This window comes from Myxine glutinosa, chromosome 7 (assembly GCF_964187855.1).
Source record: "Myxine glutinosa chromosome 7, kmMyxGlut1.1, whole genome shotgun sequence".
Taxonomy (NCBI): domain Eukaryota; kingdom Metazoa; phylum Chordata; class Myxini; order Myxiniformes; family Myxinidae; genus Myxine; species Myxine glutinosa.
Window position 1 is genome coordinate 139,142,886 of NC_136267.1, and position 22,340 is coordinate 139,165,225.

General features: G+C 41.0%; 1 protein-coding gene across 8 annotated transcripts in view; it reads left to right on the forward strand.

Moving 5' to 3' along the window:
• Positions 1-22,340, forward strand: part of SERGEF (secretion regulating guanine nucleotide exchange factor) — a 373,010-nt gene that overhangs the window by 312,674 nt on the left and 37,996 nt on the right. The gene's annotated exons all lie outside the window — the stretch shown is intronic.

Here is a 22,340-nt window from a genome sequence, read left to right on the forward strand (position 1 = left end):
TTTCAGGTTAGCATACCATCAGAGGAAAAGAGGTTTTCAGGCTAGCATACTGTCAGAGGAAAAGAGGTTTTCAGGTTAGCATACCATCAGAGGAAAAGAGGTTTTCAGGTTAGCATACCATGAGAGGAAAATAGGTTTTCAGGTTAACATACCATGAGAGGTAAAGAGGTTTTCAGGTTAGCATACCATGAGAGGGAAAAGAGGTTTTCAGGTTAGCATACTATCAGAGGAAAAAAGGTTTTCAGGTTAGCATACCATCAGAGGAAAAGAGGTTTTCAGGTTAGCATACTATCAGAGGAAAAGAGGTTTTCAGGTTAGCATACTATCAGAGGAAAAGAGGTTTTCAGGTTGGCATTCCATCGGAAGAAAAGAGGTTTTCAGGTTAGCATACTATCAGAGGAAAAGAGGTTTTCAGGTTAGCATACTGTCAGAGGAAAAGAGGTTTTCAGGTCAGCATACCATCAGAGGAAAAGAGGTTTTCAGGTTAGCATACCATCAGAGGAAAAGAGGTTTTCAGGTTAGCATACCATCAGAGGAAAAGAGGTTTTCAGGCTGGCATACCATGAGAGGAAAAGAGGTTTTCAGGTTAGCATACCATCAGAGGAAAATAGGTTTTCAGGTTAGCATACCATCAGAGGAAAAGAGGTTTTCAGGTTAGCATACCAACAGAAGAAAAGAGGTTTTCAGGTTTGCATACCATCAGAGGAAAAGAGGTTTTCAGGTTAGCATACTGTCAGAAGAAAAGAGGTTTTCAGGTTAGCATACCATCAGAGGAAAAGAGGTTTTCAGGTTAGCATACTATCAGAGGAAAAGAGGTTTTCAGGTTAGCATACTATCAGAGGAAAAGAGGTTTTCAGGTTAGCATACCATCAGAGGAAAATAGGTTTTCAGGTTAGCATACCATCAGAGGAAAAGAGGTTTTCAGGTTAGCATACCATCAGAGGAAAAGAGGTTTTCAGCTTAGCATACCATCAGAGGAAAAGAGGTTTTCAGGTTAGCATACTATCAGAGGAAAAGAGGTTTTCAGGTTAGCATACTATCAGAGGAAAAGAGGTTTTCAGGTTAGCATACCATCAGAGGAAAAGAGGTTTTCAGGTTAGCATACCATCAGAGGAAAAGAGGTTTTCAGGTTAGCATACCATCAGAGGAAAAGAGGTTTTCAGGTTAGCATGCCATCAGAGGAAAAGAGGTTTTCAGGTTAGCATACTATCAGAGGGAAAGAGGTTTTCAGGTTAGCATACCATCAGAGGAAAAGAGGTTTTCAGGTTAGCATACCATCAGAGGAAAAGAGGTTTTCAGGTTAGCATACCATTAGAGGAAAAGAGGTTTTCTGGTTGGCATACCATCAGAGGAAAAGAGGTTTTCCGGTTAGCATACCGTCAGACGAAAAGAGGTTTTCAGGTTAGCATACTATCAGAGGAAAAGAGGTTTTCAGGTTAGCATACTGTCAGAGGAAAAGAGGTTTTCAGGTTAGCATACCGTCAGAGGAAAAGAGGTTTTCAGGTTAGCATACCGTCAGAGGAAAAGAGGTTTTCAGGTTAGCATACTATCAGAGGAAAAGAGGTTTTCAGGTTAGCATACTGTCAGAGGAAAAGAGGTTTTCAGGTTAGCATACCATCAGAGGAAAAGAGGTTTTTAGGTTAGCATACCGTCAGAGGAAAAGAGGTTTTCAGGTTAGCATACCGTCAGAGGAAAAGAGGTTTTCAGGTTAGCATACTGTCAGAGGAAAAGAGGTTTTCAGGTTAGCATACCATCAGAGGAAAAGAGGTTTTCAGGTTAGCATACTATCAGAGGAAAGAGGTTTTCAGGTTAGCATACTGTCAGAGGAAAAGAGGTTTTCCGGTTAGCATACCATCAGAGGAAAAGAGGTTTTCAGGTTAGCATACCGTCAGAGGAAAAGAGGTTTTCAGGTTAGCATACCATCAGAGGAAAAGAGGTTTTCAGGTTAGCATACCATCAGAGGAAAAGAGGTTTTCAGGTTAGCATACCATCAGAGGAAAATAGGTTTTCAGGTTAGCATACCATCAGAGGAAAAGAGGTTTTCAGGCTAGCATACTGTCAGAGGAAAAGAGGTTTTCAGGTTAGCATACCATGAGAGGTAAAGAGGTTTTCAGGTTAGCATACCATGAGAAGAAAAGAGGTTTTCAGGTTAGCATACCATGAGAGGTAAAGAGGTTTTCAGGTTAGCATACCATGAGAGGTAAAGAGGTTTTCAGGTTAGCATACCATGAGAGGTAAAGAGGTTTTCAGGTTAGCATACCATGAGAGGTAAAGAGGTTTTCAGGTTAGCATACCATGAGAGGTAAAGAGGTTTTCAGGTTAGCATACCATGAGAGGTAAAGAGGTTTTCAGGTTAGCATACCATTAGAGGAAAAGAGGTTTTCTGGTTAGCATACCATCAGAGGAAAAGAGGTTTTCCGGTTAGCATACCGTCAGACGAAAAGAGGTTTTCAGGTTAGCATACTATCAGAGGAAAAGAGGTTTTCAGGTTAGCATACTGTCAGAGGAAAAGAGGTTTTCAGGTTAGCATACCATCAGAGGAAAAGAGGTTTTCAGGTTAGCATACTATCAGAGGAAAAGAGGTTTTCAGGTTAGCATACTATCAGAGGAAAAGAGGTTTTCAGGTTAGCATACCATCAGAGGAAAAGAGGTTTTCAGGTTAGCATACCATCAGAGGAAAAGAGGTTTTCAGGTTAGCATACCATCAGAGGAAAAGAGGTTTTCAGCTTAGCATACCATCAGAGGAAAAGAGGTTTTCAGGTTAGCATACTATCAGAGGAAAAGAGGTTTTCAGGTTAGCATACTATCAGAGGAAAAGAGGTTTTCAGGTTAGCATACCATCAGAGGAAAAGAGGTTTTCAGGTTAGCATACCATCAGAGGAAAAGAGGTTTTCAGGTTAGCATACCATCAGAGGAAAAGAGGTTTTCAGGTTAGCATGCCATCAGAGGAAAAGAGGTTTTCAGGTTAGCATACTATCAGAGGGAAAGAGGTTTTCAGGTTAGCATACCATCAGAGGAAAAGAGGTTTTCAGGTTAGCATACCATCAGAGGAAAAGAGGTTTTCAGGTTAGCATACCATTAGAGGAAAAGAGGTTTTCTGGTTAGTATACCATCAGAGGAAAAGAGGTTTTCCGGTTAGCATACCGTCAGACGAAAAGAGGTTTTCAGGTTAGCATACTATCAGAGGAAAAGAGGTTTTCAGGTTAGCATACTGTCAGAGGAAAAGAGGTTTTCAGGTTAGCATACCGTCAGAGGAAAAGAGGTTTTCAGGTTAGCATACCGTCAGAGGAAAAGAGGTTTTCAGGTTAGCATACTATCAGAGGAAAAGAGGTTTTCAGGTTAGCATACTGTCAGAGGAAAAGAGGTTTTCAGGTTAGCATACCATCAGAGGAAAAGAGGTTTTTAGGTTAGCATACCGTCAGAGGAAAAGAGGTTTTCAGGTTAGCATACCGTCAGAGGAAAAGAGGTTTTCAGGTTAGCATACTGTCAGAGGAAAAGAGGTTTTCAGGTTAGCATACCATCAGAGGAAAAGAGGTTTTCAGGTTAGCATACTATCAGAGGAAAGAGGTTTTCAGTTTAGCATACTGTCAGAGGAAAAGAGGTTTTCCGGTTAGCATACCATCAGAGGAAAAGAGGTTTTCAGGTTAGCATACCGTCAGAGGAAAGAGGTTTTCAGGTTAGCATACTGTCAGAGGAAAAGAGGTTTTCCGGATAGCATACCATCAGAGGAAAAGAGGTTTTCAGGTTAGCATACCGTCAGAGGAAAAGAGGTTTTCAGGTTAGCATACCATCAGAGGAAAAGAGGTTTTCAGGTTAGCATACCATCAGAGGAAAAGAGGTTTTCAGGTTAGCATACCATCAGAGGAAAATAGGTTTTCAGGTTAGCATACCATCAGAGGAAAAGAGGTTTTCAGGCTAGCATACTGTCAGAGGAAAAGAGGTTTTCAGGTTAGCATACCATGAGAGGTAAAGAGGTTTTCAGGTTAGCATACCATGAGAAGAAAAGAGGTTTTCAGGTTAGCATACCATGAGAGGTAAAGAGGTTTTCAGGTTAGCATACCATGAGAGGTAAAGAGGTTTTCAGGTTAGCGTACCATCAGAGGTAAAGAGGTTTTCAGGTTAGCATACCATCAGAGGTAAAGAGGTTTTCAGGTTAGCATACCATCAGAGGTAAAGAGGTTTTCAGGTTAGCATACCATCAGAGGTAAAGAGGTTTTCAGGTTAGCGTACCATCAGAGGTAAAGAGGTTTTCAGGTTAGCATACCATCAGAGGTAAAGAGGTTTTCAGGTTAGCATACCATCAGAGGTAAAGAGGTTTTCAGGTTAGCATACCATCAGAGGTAAAGAGGTTTTCAGGTTAGCGTACCATCAGAGGTAAAGAGGTTTTCAGGTTAGCATACCATCAGAGGTAAAGAGGTTTTCAGGTTAGCATACCATCAGAGGTAAAGAGGTTTTCAGGTTAGCATACTATCAGAGGAAAAGAGGTTTTCAGGTTAGCATACCATCAGAGGAAAAGAGGTTTTCAGGTTAGCATACCATCAGAGGAAAAGAGGTTTTCAGGTTAGCATACCATCAGAGGAAAAGAGGTTTTCAGCTTAGCATACCATCAGAGGAAAAGAGGTTTTCAGGTTAGCATACTATCAGAGGAAAAGAGGTTTTCAGGTTAGCATACTATCAGAGGAAAAGAGGTTTTCAGGTTAGCATACCATCAGAGGAAAAGAGGTTTTCAGGTTAGCATACCATCAGAGGAAAAGAGGTTTTCAGGTTAGCATACCATCAGAGGAAAAGAGGTTTTCAGGTTAGCATGCCATCAGAGGAAAAGAGGTTTTCAGGTTAGCATACTATCAGAGGGAAAGAGGTTTTCAGGTTAGCATACCATCAGAGGAAAAGAGGTTTTCAGGTTAGCATACCATCAGAGGAAAAGAGGTTTTCAGGTTAGCATACCATTAGAGGAAAAGAGGTTTTCTGGTTAGTATACCATCAGAGGAAAAGAGGTTTTCCGGTTAGCATACCGTCAGACGAAAAGAGGTTTTCAGGTTAGCATACTATCAGAGGAAAAGAGGTTTTCAGGTTAGCATACTGTCAGAGGAAAAGAGGTTTTCAGGTTAGCATACCGTCAGAGGAAAAGAGGTTTTCAGGTTAGCATACCGTCAGAGGAAAAGAGGTTTTCAGGTTAGCATACTATCAGAGGAAAAGAGGTTTTCAGGTTAGCATACTGTCAGAGGAAAAGAGGTTTTCAGGTTAGCATACCATCAGAGGAAAAGAGGTTTTTAGGTTAGCATACCGTCAGAGGAAAAGAGGTTTTCAGGTTAGCATACCGTCAGAGGAAAAGAGGTTTTCAGGTTAGCATACTGTCAGAGGAAAAGAGGTTTTCAGGTTAGCATACCATCAGAGGAAAAGAGGTTTTCAGGTTAGCATACTATCAGAGGAAAGAGGTTTTCAGTTTAGCATACTGTCAGAGGAAAAGAGGTTTTCCGGTTAGCATACCATCAGAGGAAAAGAGGTTTTCAGGTTAGCATACCGTCAGAGGAAAGAGGTTTTCAGGTTAGCATACTGTCAGAGGAAAAGAGGTTTTCCGGATAGCATACCATCAGAGGAAAAGAGGTTTTCAGGTTAGCATACCGTCAGAGGAAAAGAGGTTTTCAGGTTAGCATACCATCAGAGGAAAAGAGGTTTTCAGGTTAGCATACCATCAGAGGAAAAGAGGTTTTCAGGTTAGCATACCATCAGAGGAAAATAGGTTTTCAGGTTAGCATACCATCAGAGGAAAAGAGGTTTTCAGGCTAGCATACTGTCAGAGGAAAAGAGGTTTTCAGGTTAGCATACCATGAGAGGTAAAGAGGTTTTCAGGTTAGCATACCATGAGAAGAAAAGAGGTTTTCAGGTTAGCATACCATGAGAGGTAAAGAGGTTTTCAGGTTAGCATACCATGAGAGGTAAAGAGGTTTTCAGGTTAGCGTACCATCAGAGGTAAAGAGGTTTTCAGGTTAGCATACCATCAGAGGTAAAGAGGTTTTCAGGTTAGCATACCATCAGAGGTAAAGAGGTTTTCAGGTTAGCATACCATCAGAGGTAAAGAGGTTTTCAGGTTAGCGTACCATCAGAGGTAAAGAGGTTTTCAGGTTAGCATACCATCAGAGGTAAAGAGGTTTTCAGGTTAGCATACCATCAGAGGTAAAGAGGTTTTCAGGTTAGCATACCATCAGAGGTAAAGAGGTTTTCAGGTTAGCGTACCATCAGAGGTAAAGAGGTTTTCAGGTTAGCATACCATCAGAGGTAAAGAGGTTTTCAGGTTAGCATACCATCAGAGGTAAAGAGGTTTTCAGGTTAGCATACCATCAGAGGTAAAGAGGTTTTCAGGTTAGCATACCATCAGAGGTAAAGAGGTTTTCAGGTTAGCATACCATCAGAGGTAAAGAGGTTTTCAGGTTAGCATACCATCAGAGGAAAAGAGGTTTTCAGGTTAGCATACTATCAGAGGAAAAGAGGTTTTCAGGTTAGCATACTATCAGAGGAAAAGAGGTTTTCAGGTAGCATACCATCAGAGGTAAAGAGGTTTTCAGGTTAGCATACCATCAGAGGTAAAGAGGTTTTCAGGTTAGCATACCATCAGAGGAAAAGAGGTTTTCAGGTTAGCATACCATCAGAGGAAAAGAGGTTTTCAGGTTAGCATACCATCAGAGGAAAAGAGGTTTTCAGGTTAGCATACTATCAGAGGAAAAGAGGTTTTCAGGTTAGCATACTATCAGAGGAAAAGAGGTTTTCAGGTAGCATACCATCAGAGGTAAAGAGGTTTTCAGGTTAGCATACCATCAGAGGTAAAGAGGTTTTCAGGTTAGCATACCATGAGAGGAAAAGAGGTTTTCAGGTTAGCATACCATCAGAGGAAAAGAGGTTTTCAGGTTAGCATACTATCAGAGGTAAAGAGGTTTTCAGGTTAGCATACCATGAGAGGAAAAGAGGTTTTCAGGTTAGCATACCATGAGAGGTAAAGAGGTTTTCAGGTTAGCATACCATGAGAGGGAAAAGAGGTTTTCAGGTTAGCATACTATCAGAGGAAAAGAGGTTTTCAGGTTAGCATACTATCAGAGGAAAAGAGGTTTTCAGGTTGGCATACCATCGGAGGAAAAGAGGTTTTCAGGTTAGCATACCATCAGAGGAAAAGAGGTTTTCAGGTTAGCATACTATCAGAGGAAAAGAGGTTTTCAGGTTAGCATACCATCAGAGGAAAAGAGGTTTTCAGGTTAGCATACCATCAGAGGAAAAGAGGTTTTCAGGTTAGCATACCATCAGAGGAAAAGAGGTTTTCAGCTTAGCATACCATCAGAGGAAAAGAGGTTTTCAGCTTAGCATACTATCAGAGGAAAAGAGGTTTTCAGGTTAGCATACTATCAGAGGAAAAGAGGTTTTCAGGTTAGCATACCATCAGAGGAAAAGAGGTTTTCAGGTAGCATACCATCAGAGGTAAAGAGGTTTTCAGGTTAGCATACCATCAGAGGTAAAGAGGTTTTCAGGTTAGCATACCATGAGAGGAAAAGAGGTTTTCAGGTTAGCATACCATCAGAGGAAAAGAGGTTTTCAGGTTAGCATACTATCAGAGGTAAAGAGGTTTTCAGGTTAGCATACCATGAGAGGAAAAGAGGTTTTCAGGTTAGCATACCATGAGAGGTAAAGAGGTTTTCAGGTTAGCATACCATGAGAGGGAAAAGAGGTTTTCAGGTTAGCATACTATCAGAGGAAAAGAGGTTTTCAGGTTAGCATACTATCAGAGGAAAAGAGGTTTTCAGGTTGGCATACCATCGGAGGAAAAGAGGTTTTCAGGTTAGCATACCATCAGAGGAAAAGAGGTTTTCAGGTTAGCATACTATCAGAGGAAAAGAGGTTTTCAGGTTAGCATACCATCAGAGGAAAAGAGGTTTTCAGGTTAGCATACCATCAGAGGAAAAGAGGTTTTCAGGTTAGCATACCATCAGAGGAAAAGAGGTTTTCAGCTTAGCATACCATCAGAGGAAAAGAGGTTTTCAGCTTAGCATACTATCAGAGGAAAAGAGGTTTTCAGGTTAGCATACCATCAGAGGAAAAGAGGTTTTCAGGTTAGCATACCATCAGAGGAAAAGAGGTTTTCAGCTTAGCATACCATCAGAGGAAAAGAGGTTTTCAGCTTAGCATACTATCAGAGGAAAAGAGGTTTTCAGGTTAGCATACTATCAGAGGAAAAGAGGTTTTCAGGTTAGCGTACCATCAGAGGTAAAGAGGTTTTCAGGTTAGCATACCATCAGAGGTAAAGAGGTTTTCAGGTTAGCATACCATCAGAGGTAAAGAGGTTTTCAGGTTAGCATACCATCAGAGGTAAAGAGGTTTTCAGGTTAGCGTACCATCAGAGGTAAAGAGGTTTTCAGGTTAGCATACCATCAGAGGTAAAGAGGTTTTCAGGTTAGCATACCATCAGAGGTAAAGAGGTTTTCAGGTTAGCATACCATCAGAGGTAAAGAGGTTTTCAGGTTAGCGTACCATCAGAGGTAAAGAGGTTTTCAGGTTAGCATACCATCAGAGGTAAAGAGGTTTTCAGGTTAGCATACCATCAGAGGTAAAGAGGTTTTCAGGTTAGCATACCATCAGAGGTAAAGAGGTTTTCAGGTTAGCATACCATCAGAGGTAAAGAGGTTTTCAGGTTAGCATACCATCAGAGGTAAAGAGGTTTTCAGGTTAGCATACCATCAGAGGAAAAGAGGTTTTCAGGTTAGCATACTATCAGAGGAAAAGAGGTTTTCAGGTTAGCATACTATCAGAGGAAAAGAGGTTTTCAGGTAGCATACCATCAGAGGTAAAGAGGTTTTCAGGTTAGCATACCATCAGAGGAAAAGAGGTTTTCAGGTTAGCATACCATCAGAGGAAAAGAGGTTTTCAGGTTAGCATACCATCAGAGGAAAAGAGGTTTTCAGCTTAGCATACCATCAGAGGAAAAGAGGTTTTCAGGTTAGCATACTATCAGAGGAAAAGAGGTTTTCAGGTTAGCATACTATCAGAGGAAAAGAGGTTTTCAGGTAGCATACCATCAGAGGTAAAGAGGTTTTCAGGTTAGCATACCATCAGAGGTAAAGAGGTTTTCAGGTTAGCATACCATGAGAGGAAAAGAGGTTTTCAGGTTAGCATACCATCAGAGGAAAAGAGGTTTTCAGGTTAGCATACTATCAGAGGTAAAGAGGTTTTCAGGTTAGCATACCATGAGAGGAAAAGAGGTTTTCAGGTTAGCATACCATGAGAGGTAAAGAGGTTTTCAGGTTAGCATACCATGAGAGGGAAAAGAGGTTTTCAGGTTAGCATACTATCAGAGGAAAAGAGGTTTTCAGGTTAGCATACTATCAGAGGAAAAGAGGTTTTCAGGTTGGCATACCATCGGAGGAAAAGAGGTTTTCAGGTTAGCATACCATCAGAGGAAAAGAGGTTTTCAGGTTAGCATACTATCAGAGGAAAAGAGGTTTTCAGGTTAGCATACCATCAGAGGAAAAGAGGTTTTCAGGTTAGCATACCATCAGAGGAAAAGAGGTTTTCAGGTTAGCATACCATCAGAGGAAAAGAGGTTTTCAGCTTAGCATACCATCAGAGGAAAAGAGGTTTTCAGCTTAGCATACTATCAGAGGAAAAGAGGTTTTCAGGTTAGCATACTATCAGAGGAAAAGAGGTTTTCAGGTTAGCATACCATCAGAGGAAAAGAGGTTTTCAGGTTAGCATACCATCAGAGGAAAAGAGGTTTTCAGGTTAGCATACCATCAGAGGAAAAGAGGTTTTCAGGTTAGCATGCCATCAGAGGAAAAGAGGTTTTCAGGTTAGCATACTATCAGAGGGAAAGAGGTTTTCAGGTTAGCATACCATCAGAGGAAAAGAGGTTTTCAGGTTAGCATACCATCAGAGGAAAAGAGGTTTTCAGGTTAGCATACCATTAGAGGAAAAGAGGTTTTCTGGTTAGCATACCATCAGAGGAAAAGAGGTTTTCCGGTTAGCATACCGTCAGACGAAAAGAGGTTTTCAGGTTAGCATACTATCAGAGGAAAAGAGGTTTTCAGGTTAGCATACCATCAGAGGTAAAGAGGTTTTCAGGTTAGCATACCATCAGAGGAAAAGAGGTTTTCAGGTTAGCATACCATGAGAAGAAAAGAGGTTTTCAGGTTAGCATGCCATGAGAGGTAAAGAGGTTTTCAGGTTAGCATACTATCAGAGGAAAAAAGGTTTTCAGGTTAGCATACCATCAGAGGAAAAGAGGTTTTCAGGTTAGCATACTATCAGAGGAAAAGAGGTTTTCAGGTTAGCATACTATCAGAGGAAAAGAGGTTTTCAGGTTAACATACCATCAGAGGAAAAGAGGTTTTCAGGTTAGCATACTATCAGAGGAAAAGAGGTTTTCAGGTTAGCATACCATCAGAGGAAAAGAGGTTTTCAGGTTAGCATACCATCAGAGGAAAAGAGGTTTTCAGGTTAGCATACCATCAGAGGAAAAGAGGTTTTCAGCTTAGCATACCATCAGAGGAAAAGAGGTTTTCAGGTTAGCATACTATCAGAGGAAAAGAGGTTTTCAGGTTAGCATACTATCAGAGGAAAAGAGGTTTTCAGGTTAGCATACCATCAGAGGAAAAGAGGTTTTCAGGTTAGCATACCATCAGAGGAAAAGAGGTTTTCAGGTGAGCATACCATCAAAGGAAAAGAGGTTTTCAGGTTAGCATACCATCAGAGGAAAAGAGGTTTTCAGGTTAGCATACTATCAGAGGGAAAGAGGTTTTCAGGTTAGCATACCATCAGAGGAAAAGAGGTTTTCAGGTTAGCATACCATCAGAGGAAAAGAGGTTTTCAGGTTAGCATACCATCAGAGGAAAAGAGGTTTTCCGGTTAGCATACCATCAGAGGAAAAGAGGTTTTCCGGTTAGCATACCGTCAGACGAAAAGAGGTTTTCAGGTTAGCATACTATCAGAGGAAAAGAGCGTTTCAGGTGAGCATACTGTCAGAGGAAAAGAGGTTTTCAGGTTAGCATACCGTCAGAGGAAAAGAGGTTTTCAGGTTAGCATACCGTCAGAGGAAAAGAGGTTTTCAGGTTAGCATACTATCAGAGGAAAAGAGGTTTTCAGGTTAGCATACTGTCAGAGGAAAAGAGGTTTTCAGGTCAGCATACCATCAGAGGAAAAGAGGTTTTCAGGTTAGCATACCATCAGAGGAAAAGACGTTTTCAGGTTAGCATACCATCAGAGGAAAAGAGGTTTTCAGGCTGGCATACCATGAGAGGAAAAGAGGTTTTCAGGTTAGCATACCATCAGAGGAAAATAGGTTTTCAGGTTAGCATACCATCAGAGGAAAAGAGGTTTTCAGGTTAGCATACCAACAGAAGAAAAGAGGTTTTCAGGTTAGCATACCATCAGAGGAAAAGAGGTTTTCAGGTTAGCATACCGTCAGACGAAAAGAGGTTTTCAGGTTAGCATACCATCAGAGGAAAAGAGGTTTTCAGGCTAGCATACTGTCAGAGGAAAAGAGGTTTTCAGGTTAGCATACCATCAGAGGAAAAGAGGTTTTCAGGTTAGCATACCATGAGAGGAAAATAGGTTTTCAGGTTAACATACCATGAGAGGTAAAGAGGTTTTCAGGTTAGCATACCATGAGAGGGAAAAGAGGTTTTCAAGTTAGCATACTATCAGAGGAAAAAAGGTTTTCAGGTTAGCATACCATCAGAGGAAAAGAGGTTTTCAGGTTAGCATACTATCAGAGGAAAAGAGGTTTTCAGGTTAGCATACTATCAGAGGAAAAGAGGTTTTCAGGTTGGCATACCATCGGAAGAAAAGAGGTTTTCAGGTTAGCATACTATCAGAGGAAAAGAGGTTTTCAGGTTAGCATACTGTCAGAGGAAAAGAGGTTTTCAGGTCAGCATACCATCAGAGGAAAAGAGGTTTTCAGGTTAGCATACCATCAGAGGAAAAGAGGTTTTCAGGTTAGCATACCATCAGAGGAAAAGAGGTTTTCAGGCTGGCATACCATGAGAGGAAAAGAGGTTTTCAGGTTAGCATACCATCAGAGGAAAATAGGTTTTCAGGTTAGCATACCATCAGAGGAAAAGAGGTTTTCAGGTTAGCATACCATCAGAGGAAAAGAGGTTTTCAGGTTAGCATACTATCAGAGGAAAAGAGGTTTTCAGGTTAGCATACCATCAGAGGAAAAGAGGTTTTCAGGTTAGCATACCATCAGAGGAAAAGAGGTTTTCAGGTTAGCATACCATCAGAGGAAAAGAGGTTTTCAGGTTAGCATGCCATCAGAGGAAAAGAGGTTTTCAGGTTAGCATACTATCAGAGGGAAAGAGGTTTTCAGGTTAGCATACCATCAGAGGAAAAGAGGTTTTCAGGTTAGCATACCATCAGAGGAAAAGAGGTTTTCAGGTTAGCATACCATTAGAGGAAAAGAGGTTTTCTGGTTAGCATACCATCAGAGGAAAAGAGGTTTTCCGGTTAGCATACCGTCAGACGAAAAGAGGTTTTCAGGTTAGCATACTATCAGAGGAAAAGAGGTTTTCAGGTTAGCATACCATCAGAGGTAAAGAGGTTTTCAGGTTAGCATACCATCAGAGGAAAAGAGGTTTTCAGGTTAGCATACCATGAGAAGAAAAGAGGTTTTCAGGTTAGCATGCCATGAGAGGTAAAGAGGTTTTCAGGTTAGCATACTATCAGAGGAAAAAAGGTTTTCAGGTTAGCATACCATCAGAGGAAAAGAGGTTTTCAGGTTAGCATACTATCAGAGGAAAAGAGGTTTTCAGGTTAGCATACTATCAGAGGAAAAGAGGTTTTCAGGTTAACATACCATCAGAGGAAAAGAGGTTTTCAGGTTAGCATACTATCAGAGGAAAAGAGGTTTTCAGGTTAGCATACCATCAGAGGAAAAGAGGTTTTCAGGTTAGCATACCATCAGAGGAAAAGAGGTTTTCAGGTTAGCATACCATCAGAGGAAAAGAGGTTTTCAGCTTAGCATACCATCAGAGGAAAAGAGGTTTTCAGGTTAGCATACTATCAGAGGAAAAGAGGTTTTCAGGTTAGCATACTATCAGAGGAAAAGAGGTTTTCAGGTTAGCATACCATCAGAGGAAAAGAGGTTTTCAGGTTAGCATACCATCAGAGGAAAAGAGGTTTTCAGGTGAGCATACCATCAAAGGAAAAGAGGTTTTCAGGTTAGCATACCATCAGAGGAAAAGAGGTTTTCAAGTTAGCATACTATCAGAGGGAAAGAGGTTTTCAGGTTAGCATACCATCAGAGGAAAAGAGGTTTTCAGGTTAGCATACCATCAGAGGAAAAGAGGTTTTCAGGTTAGCATACCATCAGAGGAAAAGAGGTTTTCAGGTGAGCATACCATCAAAGGAAAAGAGGTTTTCAGGTTAGCATACCATCAGAGGAAAAGAGGTTTTCAGGTTAGCATACTATCAGAGGGAAAGAGGTTTTCAGGTTAGCATACCATCAGAGGAAAAGAGGTTTTCAGGTTAGCATACCATCAGAGGAAAAGAGGTTTTCCGGTTAGCATACCATCAGAGGAAAAGAGGTTTTCCGGTTAGCATACCGTCAGACGAAAAGAGGTTTTCAGGTTAGCATACTATCAGAGGAAAAGAGCGTTTCAGGTGAGCATACTGTCAGAGGAAAAGAGGTTTTCAGGTTAGCATACCGTCAGAGGAAAAGAGGTTTTCAGGTTAGCATACCGTCAGAGGAAAAGAGGTTTTCAGGTTAGCATACTATCAGAGGAAAAGAGGTTTTCAGGTTAGCATACTGTCAGAGGAAAAGAGGTTTTCAGGTCAGCATACCATCAGAGGAAAAGAGGTTTTCAGGTTAGCATACCATCAGAGGAAAAGACGTTTTCAGGTTAGCATACCATCAGAGGAAAAGAGGTTTTCAGGCTGGCATACCATGAGAGGAAAAGAGGTTTTCAGGTTAGCATACCATCAGAGGAAAATAGGTTTTCAGGTTAGCATACCATCAGAGGAAAAGAGGTTTTCAGGTTAGCATACCAACAGAAGAAAAGAGGTTTTCAGGTTAGCATACCATCAGAGGAAAAGAGGTTTTCAGGTTAGCATACCGTCAGACGAAAAGAGGTTTTCAGGTTAGCATACCATCAGAGGAAAAGAGGTTTTCAGGCTAGCATACTGTCAGAGGAAAAGAGGTTTTCAGGTTAGCATACCATCAGAGGAAAAGAGGTTTTCAGGTTAGCATACCATGAGAGGAAAATAGGTTTTCAGGTTAACATACCATGAGAGGTAAAGAGGTTTTCAGGTTAGCATACCATGAGAGGGAAAAGAGGTTTTCAAGTTAGCATACTATCAGAGGAAAAAAGGTTTTCAGGTTAGCATACCATCAGAGGAAAAGAGGTTTTCAGGTTAGCATACTATCAGAGGAAAAGAGGTTTTCAGGTTAGCATACTATCAGAGGAAAAGAGGTTTTCAGGTTGGCATACCATCGGAAGAAAAGAGGTTTTCAGGTTAGCATACTATCAGAGGAAAAGAGGTTTTCAGGTTAGCATACTGTCAGAGGAAAAGAGGTTTTCAGGTCAGCATACCATCAGAGGAAAAGAGGTTTTCAGGTTAGCATACCATCAGAGGAAAAGAGGTTTTCAGGTTAGCATACCATCAGAGGAAAAGAGGTTTTCAGGCTGGCATACCATGAGAGGAAAAGAGGTTTTCAGGTTAGCATACCATCAGAGGAAAATAGGTTTTCAGGTTAGCATACCATCAGAGGAAAAGAGGTTTTCAGGTTAGCATACCATCAGAGGAAAAGAGGTTTTCAGGTTAGCATACTATCAGAGGAAAAGAGGTTTTCAGGTTAGCATACCATCAGAGGAAAAGAGGTTTTCAGGTTAGCATACCATCAGAGGAAAAGAGGTTTTCAGGTTAGCATACCATCAGAGGAAAAGAGGTTTTCAGGTTAGCATGCCATCAGAGGAAAAGAGGTTTTCAGGTTAGCATACTATCAGAGGGAAAGAGGTTTTCAGGTTAGCATACCATCAGAGGAAAAGAGGTTTTCAGGTTAGCATACCATCAGAGGAAAAGAGGTTTTCAGGTTAGCATACCATTAGAGGAAAAGAGGTTTTCTGGTTAGCATACCATCAGAGGAAAAGAGGTTTTCCGGTTAGCATACCGTCAGACGAAAAGAGGTTTTCAGGTTAGCATACTATCAGAGGAAAAGAGGTTTTCAGGTTAGCATACCATCAGAGGTAAAGAGGTTTTCAGGTTAGCATACCATCAGAGGAAAAGAGGTTTTCAGGTTAGCATACCATGAGAAGAAAAGAGGTTTTCAGGTTAGCATGCCATGAGAGGTAAAGAGGTTTTCAGGTTAGCATACTATCAGAGGAAAAAAGGTTTTCAGGTTAGCATACCATCAGAGGAAAAGAGGTTTTCAGGTTAGCATACTATCAGAGGAAAAGAGGTTTTCAGGTTAGCATACTATCAGAGGAAAAGAGGTTTTCAGGTTAACATACCATCAGAGGAAAAGAGGTTTTCAGGTTAGCATACTATCAGAGGAAAAGAGGTTTTCAGGTTAGCATACCATCAGAGGAAAAGAGGTTTTCAGGTTAGCATACCATCAGAGGAAAAGAGGTTTTCAGGTTAGCATACCATCAGAGGAAAAGAGGTTTTCAGCTTAGCATACCATCAGAGGAAAAGAGGTTTTCAGGTTAGCATACTATCAGAGGAAAAGAGGTTTTCAGGTTAGCATACTATCAGAGGAAAAGAGGTTTTCAGGTTAGCATACCATCAGAGGAAAAGAGGTTTTCAGGTTAGCATACCATCAGAGGAAAAGAGGTTTTCAGGTGAGCATACCATCAAAGGAAAAGAGGTTTTCAGGTTAGCATACCATCAGAGGAAAAGAGGTTTTCAGGTTAGCATACTATCAGAGGGAAAGAGGTTTTCAGGTTAGCATACCATCAGAGGAAAAGAGGTTTTCAGGTTAGCATACCATCAGAGGAAAAGAGGTTTTCAGGTTAGCATACCATCAGAGGAAAAGAGGTTTTCCGGTTAGCATACCATCAGAGGAAAAGAGGTTTTCCGGTTAGCATACCGTCAGACGAAAAGAGGTTTTCAGGTTAGCATACTATCAGAGGAAAAGAGCGTTTCAGGTGAGCATACTGTCAGAGGAAAAGAGGTTTTCAGGTTAGCATACCGTCAGAGGAAAAGAGGTTTTCAGGTTAGCATACCGTCAGAGGAAAAGAGGTTTTCAGGTTAGCATACTATCAGAGGAAAAGAGGTTTTCAGGTTAGCATACTGTCAGAGGAAAAGAGGTTTTCAGGTCAGCATACCATCAGAGGAAAAGAGGTTTTCAGGTTAGCATACCATCAGAGGAAAAGAGGTTTTCAGGTTAGCATACCATCAGAGGAAAAGAGGTTTTCAGGCTGGCATACCATGAGAGGAAAAGAGGTTTTCAGGTTAGCATACCATCAGAGGAAAATAGGTTTTCAGGTTAGCATACCATCAGAGGAAAAGAGGTTTTCAGGTTAGCATACCAACAGAAGAAAAGAGGTTTTCAGGTTAGCATACCATCAGAGGAAAAGAGGTTTTCAGGTTAGCATACCGTCAGACGAAAAGAGGTTTTCAGGTTAGCATACCATCAGAGGAAAAGAGGTTTTCAGGCTAGCATACTGTCAGAGGAAAAGAGGTTTTCAGGTTAGCATACCATCAGAGGAAAAGAGGTTTTCAGGTTAGCATACCATGAGAGGAAAATAGGTTTTCAGGTTAACATACCATGAGAGGTAAAGAGGTTTTCAGGTTAGCATACCATGAGAGGGAAAAGAGGTTTTCAGGTTAGCATACTATCAGAGGAAAAAAGGTTTTCAGGTTAGCATACCATCAGAGGAAAAGAGGTTTTCAGGTTAGCATACTATCAGAGGAAAAGAGGTTTTCAGGTTAGCATACTATCAGAGGAAAAGAGGTTTTCAGGTTGGCATTCCATCGGAAGAAAAGAGGTTTTCAGGTTAGCATACTATCAGAGGAAAAGAGGTTTTCAGGTTAGCATACTGTCAGAGGAAAAGAGGTTTTCAGGTCAGCATACCATCAGAGGAAAAGAGGTTTTCAGGTTAGCATACCATCAGAGGAAAAGAGGTTTTCAGGTTAGCATACCATCAGAGGAAAAGAGGTTTTCAGGCTGGCATACCATGAGAGGAAAAGAGGTTTTCAGGTTAGCATACCATCAGAGGAAAATAGGTTTTCAGGTTAGCATACCATCAGAGGAAAAGAGGTTTTCAGGTTAGCATACCAACAGAAGAAAAGAGGTTTTCAGGTTTGCATACCATCAGAGGAAAAGAGGTTTTCAGGTTAGCATACTGTCAGAAGAAAAGAGGTTTTCAGGTTAGCATACCATCAGAGGAAAAGAGGTTTTCAGGTTAGCATACTATCAGAGGAAAAGAGGTTTTCAGGTTAGCATACTATCAGAGGAAAAGAGGTTTTCAGGTTAGCATACCATCAGAGGAAAATAGGTTTTCAGGTTAGCATACCATCAGAGGAAAAGAGGTTTTCAGGTTAGCATACCATCAGAGGAAAAGAGGTTTTCAGCTTAGCATACCATCAGAGGAAAAGAGGTTTTCAGGTTAGCATACTATCAGAGGAAAAGAGGTTTTCAGGTTAGCATACTATCAGAGGAAAAGAGGTTTTCAGGTTAGCATACCATCAGAGGAAAAGAGGTTTTCAGGTTAGCATACCATCAGAGGAAAAGAGGTTTTCAGGTTAGCATACCATCAGAGGAAAAGAGGTTTTCAGGTTAGCATGCCATCAGAAGAAAAGAGGTTTTCAGGTTAGCATACCATCAGAGGAAAAGAGGTTTTCAGGTTAGCATACCATGAGAAGAAAAGAGGTTTTCAGGTTAGCATGCCATGAGAGGTAAAGAGGTTTTCAGGTTAGCATACTATCAGAGGAAAAAAGGTTTTCAGGTTAGCATACCATCAGAGGAAAAGAGGTTTTCAGGTTAGCATACTATCAGAGGAAAAGAGGTTTTCAGGTTAGCATACTATCAGAGGAAAAGAGGTTTTCAGGTTAACATACCATCAGAGGAAAAGAGGTTTTCAGGTTAGCATACTATCAGAGGAAAAGAGGTTTTCAGGTTAGCATACCATCAGAGGAAAAGAGGTTTTCAGGTTAGCATACCATCAGAGGAAAAGAGGTTTTCAGGTTAGCATACCATCAGAGGAAAAGAGGTTTTCAGCTTAGCATACCATCAGAGGAAAAGAGGTTTTCAGGTTAGCATACTATCAGAGGAAAAGAGGTTTTCAGGTTAGCATACTATCAGAGGAAAAGAGGTTTTCAGGTTAGCATACCATCAGAGGAAAAGAGGTTTTCAGGTTAGCATACCATCAGAGGAAAAGAGGTTTTCAGGTGAGCATACCATCAAAGGAAAAGAGGTTTTCAGGTTAGCATACCATCAGAGGAAAAGAGGTTTTCAGGTTAGCATACTATCAGAGGGAAAGAGGTTTTCAGGTTAGCATACCATCAGAGGAAAAGAGGTTTTCAGGTTAGCATACCATCAGAGGAAAAGAGGTTTTCAGGTTAGCATACCATCAGAGGAAAAGAGGTTTTCCGGTTAGCATACCATCAGAGGAAAAGAGGTTTTCCGGTTAGCATACCGTCAGACGAAAAGAGGTTTTCAGGTTAGCATACTATCAGAGGAAAAGAGCGTTTCAGGTGAGCATACTGTCAGAGGAAAAGAGGTTTTCAGGTTAGCATACCGTCAGAGGAAAAGAGGTTTTCAGGTTAGCATACCGTCAGAGGAAAAGAGGTTTTCAGGTTAGCATACTATCAGAGGAAAAGAGGTTTTCAGGTTAGCATACTGTCAGAGGAAAAGAGGTTTTCAGGTCAGCATACCATCAGAGGAAAAGAGGTTTTCAGGTTAGCATACCATCAGAGGAAAAGAGGTTTTCAGGTTAGCATACCATCAGAGGAAAAGAGGTTTTCAGGCTGGCATACCATGAGAGGAAAAGAGGTTTTCAGGTTAGCATACCATCAGAGGAAAATAGGTTTTCAGGTTAGCATACCATCAGAGGAAAAGAGGTTTTCAGGTTAGCATACCAACAGAAGAAAAGAGGTTTTCAGGTTAGCATACCATCAGAGGAAAAGAGGTTTTCAGGTTAGCATACCGTCAGACGAAAAGAGGTTTTCAGGTTAGCATACCATCAGAGGAAAAGAGGTTTTCAGGCTAGCATACTGTCAGAGGAAAAGAGGTTTTCAGGTTAGCATACCATCAGAGGAAAAGAGGTTTTCAGGTTAGCATACCAACAGAAGAAAAGAGGTTTTCAGGTTTGCATACCATCAGAGGAAAAGAGGTTTTCAGGTTAGCATACTGTCAGAAGAAAAGAGGTTTTCAGGTTAGCATACCATCAGAGGAAAAGAGGTTTTCAGGTTAGCATACTATCAGAGGAAAAGAGGTTTTCAGGTTAGCATACTATCAGAGGAAAAGAGGTTTTCAGGTTAGCATACCATCAGAGGAAAATAGGTTTTCAGGTTAGCATACCATCAGAGGAAAAGAGGTTTTCAGGTTAGCATACCATCAGAGGAAAAGAGGTTTTCAGCTTAGCATACCATCAGAGGAAAAGAGGTTTTCAGGTTAGCATACTATCAGAGGAAAAGAGGTTTTCAGGTTAGCATACTATCAGAGGAAAAGAGGTTTTCAGGTTAGCATACCATCAGAGGAAAAGAGGTTTTCAGGTTAGCATACCATCAGAGGAAAAGAGGTTTTCAGGTTAGCATACCATCAGAGGAAAAGAGGTTTTCAGGTTAGCATGCCATCAGAGGAAAAGAGGTTTTCAGGTTAGCATACTATCAGAGGGAAAGAGGTTTTCAGGTTAGCATACCATCAGAGGAAAAGAGGTTTTCAGGTTAGCATACCATCAGAGGAAAAGAGGTTTTCAGGTTAGCATACCATTAGAGGAAAAGAGGTTTTCTGGTTAGCATACCATCAGAGGAAAAGAGGTTTTCCGGTTAGCATACCGTCAGACGAAAAGAGGTTTTCAGGTTAGCATACTATCAGAGGAAAAGAGGTTTTCAGGTTAGCATACTGTCAGAGGAAAAGAGGTTTTCAGGTTAGCATACCGTCAGAGGAAAAGAGGTTTTCAGGTTAGCATACCGTCAGAGGAAAAGAGGTTTTCAGGTTAGCATACTATCAGAGGAAAAGAGGTTTTCAGGTTAGCATACTGTCAGAGGAAAAGAGGTTTTCAGGTTAGCATACCATCAGAGGAAAAGAGGTTTTTAGGTTAGCATACCGTCAGAGGAAAAGAGGTTTTCAGGTTAGCATACCGTCAGAGGAAAAGAGGTTTTCAGGTTAGCATACTGTCAGAGGAAAAGAGGTTTTCAGGTTAGCATACCATCAGAGGAAAAGAGGTTTTCAGGTTAGCATACTATCAGAGGAAAGAGGTTTTCAGGTTAGCATACTGTCAGAGGAAAAGAGGTTTTCCGGTTAGCATACCATCAGAGGAAAAGAGGTTTTCAGGTTAGCATACCGTCAGAGGAAAAGAGGTTTTCAGGTTAGCATACCATCAGAGGAAAAGAGGTTTTCAGGTTAGCATACCATCAGAGGAAAAGAGGTTTTCAGGTTAGCATACCATCAGAGGAAAATAGGTTTTCAGGTTAGCATACCATCAGAGGAAAAGAGGTTTTCAGGCTAGCATACTGTCAGAGGAAAAGAGGTTTTCAGGTTAGCATACCATGAGAGGTAAAGAGGTTTTCAGGTTAGCATACCATGAGAAGAAAAGAGGTTTTCAGGTTAGCATACCATGAGAGGTAAAGAGGTTTTCAGGTTAGCATACCATGAGAGGTAAAGAGGTTTTCAGGTTAGCATACCATGAGAGGTAAAGAGGTTTTCAGGTTAGCATACCATGAGAGGTAAAGAGGTTTTCAGGTTAGCATACCATGAGAGGTAAAGAGGTTTTCAGGTTAGCATACCATGAGAGGTAAAGAGGTTTTCAGGTTAGCATACCATTAGAGGAAAAGAGGTTTTCTGGTTAGCATACCATCAGAGGAAAAGAGGTTTTCCGGTTAGCATACCGTCAGACGAAAAGAGGTTTTCAGGTTAGCATACTATCAGAGGAAAAGAGGTTTTCAGGTTAGCATACTGTCAGAGGAAAAGAGGTTTTCAGGTTAGCATACCATCAGAGGAAAAGAGGTTTTCAGGTTAGCATACTATCAGAGGAAAAGAGGTTTTCAGGTTAGCATACTATCAGAGGAAAAGAGGTTTTCAGGTTAGCATACCATCAGAGGAAAAGAGGTTTTCAGGTTAGCATACCATCAGAGGAAAAGAGGTTTTCAGGTTAGCATACCATCAGAGGAAAAGACGTTTTCAGCTTAGCATACCATCAGAGGAAAAGAGGTTTTCAGGTTAGCATACTATCAGAGGAAAAGAGGTTTTCAGGTTAGCATACTATCAGAGGAAAAGAGGTTTTCAGGTTAGCATACCATCAGAGGAAAAGAGGTTTTCAGGTTAGCATACCATCAGAGGAAAAGAGGTTTTCAGGTTAGCATACCATCAGAGGAAAAGAGGTTTTCAGGTTAGCATGCCATCAGAGGAAAAGAGGTTTTCAGGTTAGCATACTATCAGAGGGAAAGAGGTTTTCAGGTTAGCATACCATCAGAGGAAAAGAGGTTTTCAGGTTAGCATACCATCAGAGGAAAAGAGGTTTTCAGGTTAGCATACCATTAGAGGAAAAGAGGTTTTCTGGTTAGTATACCATCAGAGGAAAAGAGGTTTTCCGGTTAGCATACCGTCAGACGAAAAGAGGTTTTCAGGTTAGCATACTATCAGAGGAAAAGAGGTTTTCAGGTTAGCATACTGTCAGAGGAAAAGAGGTTTTCAGGTTAGCATACCGTCAGAGGAAAAGAGGTTTTCAGGTTAGCATACCGTCAGAGGAAAAGAGGTTTTCAGGTTAGCATACTATCAGAGGAAAAGAGGTTTTCAGGTTAGCATACTGTCAGAGGAAAAGAGGTTTTCAGGTTAGCATACCATCAGAGGAAAAGAGGTTTTTAGGTTAGCATACCGTCAGAGGAAAAGAGGTTTTCAGGTTAGCATACCGTCAGAGGAAAAGAGGTTTTCAGGTTAGCATACTGTCAGAGGAAAAGAGGTTTTCAGGTTAGCATACCATCAGAGGAAAAGAGGTTTTCAGGTTAGCATACTATCAGAGGAAAGAGGTTTTCAGGTTAGCATACTGTCAGAGGAAAAGAGGTTTTCCGGTTAGCATACCATCAGAGGAAAAGAGGTTTTCAGGTTAGCATACCGTCAGAGGAAAGAGGTTTTCAGGTTAGCATACTGTCAGAGGAAAAGAGGTTTTCCGGATAGCATACCATCAGAGGAAAAGAGGTTTTCAGGT